Source organism: Phoca vitulina, unplaced genomic scaffold (genome assembly GCF_004348235.1).
Source record: "Phoca vitulina isolate PV1807 unplaced genomic scaffold, GSC_HSeal_1.0 scaffold14, whole genome shotgun sequence".
Taxonomy (NCBI): Eukaryota; Metazoa; Chordata; class Mammalia; order Carnivora; family Phocidae; genus Phoca; species Phoca vitulina.
Genome location: NW_022589717.1, coordinates 19,017,516 through 19,027,132, shown reverse-complemented (window position 1 = coordinate 19,027,132; position 9,617 = coordinate 19,017,516). Strand labels below are relative to the sequence as shown.

At 38.8% G+C, this 9,617-nt stretch overlaps 1 long non-coding RNA gene across 1 annotated transcript; it reads right to left on the bottom strand.

The window, feature by feature from the left end:
* Nucleotides 1-987: 987 nt before the first annotated feature.
* LOC116637368 lies at nt 988-5,582 on the bottom strand. The gene is made up of 3 exons (XR_004300467.1): nt 5,555-5,582; nt 2,081-2,105; nt 988-1,126 (listed from the first exon to the last, which is right to left on the bottom strand). It is a non-coding gene; the product is annotated as an uncharacterized LOC116637368 (long non-coding RNA).
* Between the last annotated feature and the right edge of the window lie 4,035 nt (nt 5,583-9,617).

Below are 9,617 nucleotides of genomic sequence, written 5' to 3'. Positions count from 1 at the left end.
GCTTTTATTTAATATTATGTCCAGGGAAAAAAAATAGAGAGAGAGAGAAATTCAACACCTGAGGTCTAAGAAGGGGAGGGAAAGGTTAGAGAGACTTGGGGAGTGTCAATGTTGGAGGCAGAACGTGGTCCTGTTGCCCTATAAAAAAGTCCCTTTCAGCCAAAAACGTGTATATTTCCCAAGCTGACATGTGAGGCAATAAATCATTTTGTAAAGAGGTTAGCATTGTGTAGAGATGCTCTAAGATACAGGATTAATGAAAATTTAATTTTGTCCTTCAGCTATCTTGAGTTTTTGCTTTACTCTGTAGTTGACTATGTCTTGGGTTCAAATCTAAGACTCTAGTGATTTATAAGCATCTCTTACTAGGAAGAAGTAGGGCAAAGTATCTGCCTATCAAAGCCAAAAGAATATTTCTGAGACCCAAATCTGTCAGTTCAGGGTACTTCCACCCCTATATGTACATCTGGATAAAGACAGAAAGTGAACCCCAGAATGGAAACAGATGTGCTTGACTGGAGGGGAGAGGTGTTACTTTTCCAGTTGTTCCCTTTCCCAGGAGGAGGGATGTGAGGTTTGAATTTCAAATTAGCTTTACTGTCTTCAGGCAGATATCAGCACACAGCTCTGGCCAAGGGAAAGACAGAGACCCAGACGTTACTTGAGTGCATAATAATACCCACCTCAGATGTCTGTGGCCTCTTACATGTTTTCATAGCAATCCTGTGAGATGGTTGTTTCCTTTTCACAGATAGGAAACTGAAGTTCCAGAGGCTAGTGACTGCCTGAGATCACCTGCTGGGAAGTGGCAAAGGAAGAATTTGAGTCCAAATCTATGTGGCTATAAATCCCATGCTCCTGCCTTTATATCCCACGGCCAGGATCTATCAGAAACTCCATCCATTTCCCCTCAAGAAGCAGGGTTGAAATGTGCAGGAAGTGAACAGCTTAGAGACAGTACAGCAGCTCCCGCTGCTCCACCTTTTCCCTTGGAGGGTTCGTTCTAGCTTCATGTTCTGCTCCCACAGGGCCTCTGAATTCTGCAGGAATCACATGCTTTTGATCTAACCCTTTAGTGACTTCTCTGTCTTCTTTACTGACGTCTCTGGCCTTGGCCTTTGCAAAACTGTAATAAAGTATATATATTTTTAAATATCACCAAAGTGAAATACAAAATATAAATGGTTTAAATAGGAATTCTTAAAATAGACGTGAAAAGCTGCAAGAGAATTTAAAGAAAAAAAATGTCTGAACTCAAAGTAGAAAGCCAGCTCAGCAGAACTTTGAAATTGGGGGATATTGGGCGGAAAAAGAAGAAGAGGGAGGAGATGGAGCAGGAAGGAGAATGGGAAATTTAATTATCCTACATGGAACTCTTAGTTTCTTCTTTTTATGTAACACTAGAGAAATTTGTATGAATATTACAAAAGACACAAACTTCAATAGGATGGAAAAGAGTCAGTATAACTGTCGCATAAATGATAAGGAAAAAAATTATGAGTAAATCGATGAAGCCATTAAAAACAAGGGAAAAGAAAATAATAAAGGGAAATAAATAATGCATACAAAGTAAAATGTACAGGATAAAATCGAATAAATTCATTAAAGCACTTGAGTACTTCCCTTTAAAGGGCAGACTGTAATATTTACATGTTTAGAAAATATTATGCTATTTATAAAGAACAAAGTATTAAATCTGGGTTGAAATGGGAAAAATGAAGGGGGGGAAATCGGAGGGGGAGACGAACCATGAGAGACTATGGACTCTGAGAAACAAACTGAGGGTTCTAGAGGGGAGGGGGTGGGGGGATGGGTTAGCCTGGTGATGGGTATTAAAGAGGGCACGTATTGAATGGAGCACGGGGTGTTATACGCAAACAATGAATCATGGAACACTACATCAAAAACTAATGATGTAAGGTATGGTGATTAACATAACATAATAAAATTAAATTAAATTAAAAAAAAGAAATTAAAGAGACAGTTAAAGAAATATTACTCAAATGTAGTTGCAATCGCCAAGAAAGCAGGAATGGCTATATTCATGTATAAGGAGGAGTTTCTGGCTAACTTCACTTACCAGAATAAAGAGAAGGATCTTGTAACTATGAAAAGCAAAATTTATGAAAAAAATTAGAAATCTAAATGAGTCCTGCGCATATATAAAATAAAAACTACTTAAAAAGCAAAGAGAACTTATTTAAAATAATACATTTCAATTTAGTTCTTTAAAAATACAATTTCATAAATAAAAATAAGTAATAATGCTCAACTCTCAAATATCCTAGTGCTATACAGAACTTTAAATAGCTTGAGTTAAATGTGTTTTTTGTTTGTTTGTTCATTGCACTTAAAAAAAAGTACAAATCGTCCAGACCAATTCTCTAATCCTAACTAGACACAGCGTTTAGGAAGGAACTTTTATTACATAAAAATTATAAAATTAACTTTGAGATAGAGGTTGAATCAAATAAGAATTTAAATTTAAAAGAACAGATTGGAAACAATAAAAAGAAGAATAGTTATGCAAAAATCTGTTAAACATCAGAGCCTCCTCTAAGAGAAAAACATGTAGCATTCGACTTAAATACTTACATTTTTAAAGGCGAAAGATTAAATATTAGAACTAATACTCATATCAGTCAAAATTTTTAGTGGAAATCAAAAAGAATTTACAGAACCTACCCTAGTAAATAGAATATAGATAAATAAAAGACTCTGTGATGGTTAATTTTATGTGTCAGTTTGACTGCGCCATGGGGGGCCCAGATAGCTGGTCAAACATTATACTGGGTGTTTTGAGGAGGGTGTTTTCAGATGAGATTAATGTTTAAAGCAGCAGACTGAGTGAAGCAGATTGCCCTCCCCGGGGTGGGTAAGCCTCACCCAGTTCTAGGCCTGAATGGGACAGAAGGCTGAACCTCCCCCGTGTAAGAGAGAATCCTCTCTGCCGGAAAGGCTTTGGACTGGAGCAGTGTGGTTTTCTCCCGCATTCAGACTCTAACTACAATGTTGGCTCTTCCTGGGTCTCGAACCTGCTGGCTTTCCGCCCAGAACTATACCATTGGCTCTGCTGGGGCTCCCGCTTGCTGTCTCAACCCTGCAGCTCTTGGAAATTGCCAACCTCTATGCGTAATCACAGGAGCCAATTCCTTATGATGAACCCCTTAATGTATATGGAGAACCCTAACACAGGATGTCTCTGAGAATCTCTAGGAGGGCCAGAGAGTCCGGTCACAATCTGACTCTAAAATCATAGCCCTAGGCTCCTCTCGCCAAAACTGCTCACTCTGCCAAGGAACAGAGGCACCCAACTTTGAACCTGACATCCTCCACTTGTTTTTATGTCACTACTGTGTTAGAAAGTGTGTTTCTCTAACATAACATCCCACAAGCGCTGTTATGACCCAGTATTGAAGTTGTGGCTAAGAAACTCTCAATTCCCCTTTGTGGGCAGTTTGCTAAGCCCCTACTTCAACCACTTCCCTTATCAGGCTCCCATACTCTGTGGCCACAAAGCACACACACACCTCAAACTGCCCCTGCGCCAGGTACCAGACAACTGTGAATAGTTTCTGGATCCCAGAGACTGTGTGATTATTCAGATTATCCAGTGCTCAAACCCCCAGGAATCCTAGCTAAATTCACCCCTCTTGCCATCAAATAAGCCTGCTTCTACAGTTCCAGCTTGCTGTCACATGTCCCCAAGGACAACCCCATGTGCGACCCTGCTTGGCAGCCTTCTCCCATTTGGAGCTGTGAGTGACAAAGAGCTCTGCCTTTCACCTCTCAGAGTGTCATTGCGCTGTATCACACCATCAAAAGGATCTTTAAATCTTAAAACATCCGGCCAGACCGTCCTTATCAGGACGAAGACCCTAAGGTCTGCATGCAACATCCTTATTGGTGGGGTCCCTGGGTGGCTCAGTCGTTAAGCGTCAGCCTTCAGCTCAGGTCATGATCCCAGAGTCCTGGGATCGAGCCCCACGTCTGGTTCCCTGCTCCACAGGGAGCCTGCTTCTCCCTCTCCCTTTGCCTCTTCCCCCTGCTTGTGCTCTCTCTCGCTATCTCTGTCACTATCTGTCTCTCTCTGTCAAATAAACAAATAAAATCTTAAAAGAAAGATTTTATTTGTTTATTTGACAGGGAGACACAGCGAGAGAGGGAACACAAGCAGGGGGAGTGGGAGAGGGAGAAGCAGGCTTCCCGCGGAGCAGGGAGCCCGATGCGGGGCTCAATCCCAGGACCCTGGGATCATGACCTGAGCCGAAGGCAGATGCTTGACTGAGCCACCCAGGGACCCCACAAATAAAATCTTTAAAAAAAAAAAATCCCTATCTGCTAAAATGAACCCTCATTGAGGTAATTCTAATAGGAAATGTCTGTGTCACCTGCCGCATGGCTGCCTGCGCCCTTGCAGCAAGAGAGGCTACATACGTAAGTTATGCTAAATGAAAAATTTTTGAAAAAGACTTAAAAATTATATTCACTTCACATGAGCATGATTAAGGGAAAAAAAAGAAAATATACAAGATTAGGAGTTCCTGGGTGGCTCAGTCAATTAAGCCTCTGTCTTCGGCTCTGGTCATGATCCGGGTGTCTTGGGACAGAGCCCCGCATCGGGCTCCCTGCTCAGCGGGGAGTCTGCCTCTCCCTCTCCCCCTGCCACTCCCCTTGCTTGTGTTCTCTTACTCTCTCTCTGTCAAATAAATAAATAAAATTTAAAAAAAAAGAAAATATACAAGATTAGAAAAGAAAAATGAGGCACAATCCCAGAAAAAGAAATTAAAATAACATTAAGATAAAACTCTGAGGAACTATGATACCTAGGAAATCATTTAGTAAAAACAAGTCAGACTTATAAATATAAAACTATAAAATATTACTGATGAACATAAAACAAGATCTGAATAATTGCAAAAGCATTACATGTTCTAAAATAGGAATCTGATGTCATGAAAATATCAAACTTCCCAAAATTAATATATAAATGTAAAGCAATTTCAATTGGAATGCCAATAGAAGAGAGTGGGGGTAGTAGATTGGATCCCATTATTTAATGAGAAAATCTAAATGCCAGGGATAAACCAAGAAAAGTATGACAAAGAAAAATAGTAAAGGGAGAAGTCTTGCTTTACCTGGTATTTGACCATAGTTTAATGACATTACTATAATATTGGCATAGGAATAGAGAAACAGGTCAAAGGAAAAGAGCAGAAAAACCTATAAATAAATCTTATATATTTGAAATTTTCAGATGCACAAGTAGAGGAAAACATTACTGCATTTGGTAAGAAGGGTTTGTTTAATAAATGCTGTTTTGCTGTTTACACAAGCTGTTATCAACATGAAAGGAAGTGAAACTGAATCTCCTTCCCACATGATCTACGGTAATTCCAAGTAGATTTAAAACTCACTCTCAGCAGTATGGAGTCTCCTAACAACCCACAGAACACCTCACAAATGAAAGTATTAGCAAATTGTGTATCTGTCACAATTGTTATTAAATTGTCGCTGATACCAAATTATAACCATAAGTAATTTTTTCCCTTACCTTATATCCTGCCTGTTCTAGCCACAAGTAGCAGCTGATTAGTCAGGGAGGCTGACTAAGCCTTCCTGCTCCACCCCAGTGTCCCACTTGAGGCAAACCCATGCTGGGAGAGGAGAAAAGCTTTAAACTGGATGAGAATTTTGATTTTTTGGGGGGGGTGGGGTGGGTAAAGATTTATTTATTTATTTTAGAGAAAGAGAGAGGGGAGGGAAAAGGCAGGGGGAAAGAGTCTCCAGCAGACTCCCTGCTGAGCGCAGAGCCCAACGCAGGGCTCAATCTCAAGACCCATGAGATCATGACCTGAGCCAAAACCAAGAGTCAGCCACTTAACAGACTGAGCCACCCAGGCGCCCCGAGAATTTGGATTTCTGATTCATCTCCGTTTTAACACGTATTTACTGAGCAAGTAAGTGCCTACAATGTGCTCACCACTGTTTTAGGTTCAAGGAATAAACCAGTAAACATACCCCCACACACACAAAGAAAAAGAAAAGAAAAAAGGCCTTACCCTCAAGGAACTTACTAGTAAAGGAAGATAGAAAATAAATTAAATCAGTAAATTATTTATTAGAAGGCAGGGAAGAAAAAAAAACACAAAAGCACAGAGGAGAATATGGAGTGCTGGAGTGGAAGCAAGATTTGAAATTGTAAATAGGATGGTCAAGGAAGGTAACATTTGAGCAAAAGCTTGATGGATGTGATAGTTACCCTGACTAGATCTCCTAGTACCTAAAAGAGAGAGGGGGGGAGAGAGGTTTTTATCATCTGAGAGTGACTGGAAAAGCTATAGAATTTACATGAGTTTTAATCCAGGGGCAGGAAAGAATATTCCACAGAGTGAATTTAGTAGGAGCAAGCAAGAAAGAATAAAGTATCCTATTGAGTTCAAGCTGACTCAGTTTAATAAAGTGATTATATATAATTTAAGGATAAGAACATCCAAAACCAGATTCCACAACTTCCAACATCCTATATACTTAAAATGTGCTTGTTTGATGTTCCATTTGCACTCCGGAAAAAAAAAAAAATATCTCCACTAAATGCCTGTGTGGCTTCCTTTACAGCTCTTCCCACAATTGGACTCCTTTATAGTCCAGGAATAGTTCTACAATTTCTACGTGGCTATTATTTGAGTTGGGAGTGTAGCTCATCTCTGTGGTTTGTAGATAAGAGTGCACTTTGCAGGGTAGATGCCCGGAGGACTGGTTTTCTATAAATTCATTGTGTTCCTAAAGGTCAGAGCTTTTTTTTCTTGCTTCCTTGAGATATAGCATTAGTATCAGAAGACATGCCCCTCACTTCATATTCATAATTCATCAGCTCAGGGAACAAATTAAAAAGAGAACTGCTCTGTTTCACTTGGCATTTTGTCAATAGAAAATATTAATATGCACACAATTAAAAATAGGGGATATGATACTACTTCTCCCAACCTCATGATTTAATCTATGTCTTGATAAAAAACAAGGTTATTTCTGAAGCTTATAGGTTGGTGGAGAGAGACCTAAGCACAATTTTATTTTTAGGCCTATAATTTTATAAATGGATGGATAGATTGCCTGTCTTCACAACTAGATTGTAACTCTATGAGGCCGAACACTTTGTCTTATTTACTGTTGTTAAAAAAAAAAAAAAAGGGATAACTTTTTAAACGTATCTTAGAAATTTTTATAATAAAGCCTATGATTATATGTATTGACCCATCCCATAAATAATGTGTCTTTTGTAACATCTGCATAAATTGTGGTGTCATGTACTTGGCATTATAGAGGAGGGAGATACTTTTCAGAACCAGACTAACACAGAGTGCAGGAACAGTGGGGAAGGAAATAACTGTTTAACATTGTCCTTTCCAAGTGTCTTGTTTGCATTATTTTACTTTATTACAACTATTTTATATATAGTAATACTATTATCCTAATTTTACAGATTAGAGAACTGAGCCCGGAATGAGTCAAGTAACTAATTCAAACTCATGTAGCCAATAAGTAAGAGAGCAGACATTCAAGCACAGTTCCGTGTGGCTTCAAACCTAAACTTTATTGGAACTGCTTGGTCTTAACAAAATCTCAATTATTTTGACAAAAAGAGCCCATCTTCAATCTCATCTACAGCTTTTCTCATTCAGACTGTCAAGGCTTCTTACTTATTTTTTTTAATTTAAATTTTAATTTTTTTAAGATTATTTTTATTTATTTGACAGAAAGAGAGAGCACAAGTAGGGGGAGCAGCAGAGGGAATGGGAGAGGCAGACTCCCCGCTGAGCAGGGTGCCCAATGCGGGACTCGATCCCAGGACCCCAAGATCATGACCTGAGCTGAAGGCAGACACTTAACTGCCTGAGCCACCCAGGTGCCCCCAGACTATCAAGGTTTTTTAAAGCTTGCTGGTAAAGCTTGCATTGACAAAATTGAAACCCTAAAATTCCACTTCCTGTGACTTGTGACTTTGAAGTACCTAGTCTTGTGCTTTTAGGATGGCCTAGGAATAAATAATTCAAATAAAAGTAGATAGTTAAGAGACCATGTTGAGATACAGCCTTAATTCAAAAGAAATTACTGAGGTCCATGTAGTAATATGGAAATTATTTTCTTTTTGTTTGTACAAGTAACAATAGTGGCTTGCCCTAAATCTTTCACTAAATTTATGTATGTGCCTTGAAGTATGGCATGTTCTATAAATCTGGATGGTCCTGTGATACATGTAAGTTGAGATCCAAGCAGGAATCCAGGCAATACCAAATGGAGTGTTTAAGAGACTGGAAGTTTAAAAATGGGCAAAGGATATGAATAGATATGCCTCCAAAAAAAGGTAGACAAATAGTCAATAAGTACATGAAAATATGCCCAATGTCATTACCCAGTGGGGAAATGCAAATCAAAACCTCACTGAAATATCACTTCACACACATTAAAGATGACTATAACAAAAAAGACATAATGAGTGTTGGTGAGGATGTGGACAACTGGAACCCTCATATACTGCTAATGGGAATGTAAAATGATGCTCAATGTTGAAGCAAGTATAGGATTTAGCCAGGGCGATGGAGAGAGGTACTCAGGGTATAGGAGGGAGAGATTAGATAAAAAATAACCCATTCTTCCCCTCCTGCTCTCTTCTTCTTTTTTTTAACATATAATGTATTATTTGTTTCAGAGGTACAGGTCTGTGATTCAACAGTCTTACTCTGGACTCTGAAAAACAAAATGAGGGTTCTAGAGGGGAGGGGGGTGGGAGGATGGGTATTAAGGAGGGCACGTTCTGCATGGAGCACTGGGCGTTACATGCAAACAATGAATCATGGAACACTACATCAAAAACTAATGATGTAATGTATGGTGATTAACATAACATAATAAAAAAAAAAAAAACCCAAATATCTATCAACTGATAAATGGATAGATACAATGTGGTATGTATGGATACATGCTATACCGTGGATGAATCTTTAAAACTTCATGTTAAGTGGAAGAATTGAGCTCATGTCACCTCCTCCAGGAAGCTTTCCTTGATGCTTTCTTATAGGCCAATTCACATGTCCTACCTTGTGTTTCCTGCTTCAGCCACACTGCCCTAGTATCTGTTAGCCAAAATTTCTGGTCATTTTTTTCCACTTTAGGGAAAAAATGGAATTCACTCTATCTCCTTGATCTACTTGGAAACATTCTGTTCTTTTTAATTTTTTTCAAATTTTTATTCAACTTTCTCCTCAACAAAGACCTCATCAGACCACTGCATTAAATACTGCAGTCTGATTTCTACCCACAGTGTCCTGTATTCTGGATCCCTCCTACTGGTTCTACTTTTTCTTACCTTTTTTTCTCCCCACAGCACTTGTCACCATCTAACATCCTATTCAATATATTTACTTATAACATTTATTGCTTATCATTTTCCTTGGGGAAAGGATTTTTGTCTAATTTGTTTAGTGATATGTCTCAAGTGCCTAGAATAGTGCATGGCAAATCGTAGACATTCCAAAATTATTTTTTGAACACATTTATCTTTGCATCTCTAATACGTCTTCTAGTAACCGGCATATAGTAGATGTATCAGTTATTTA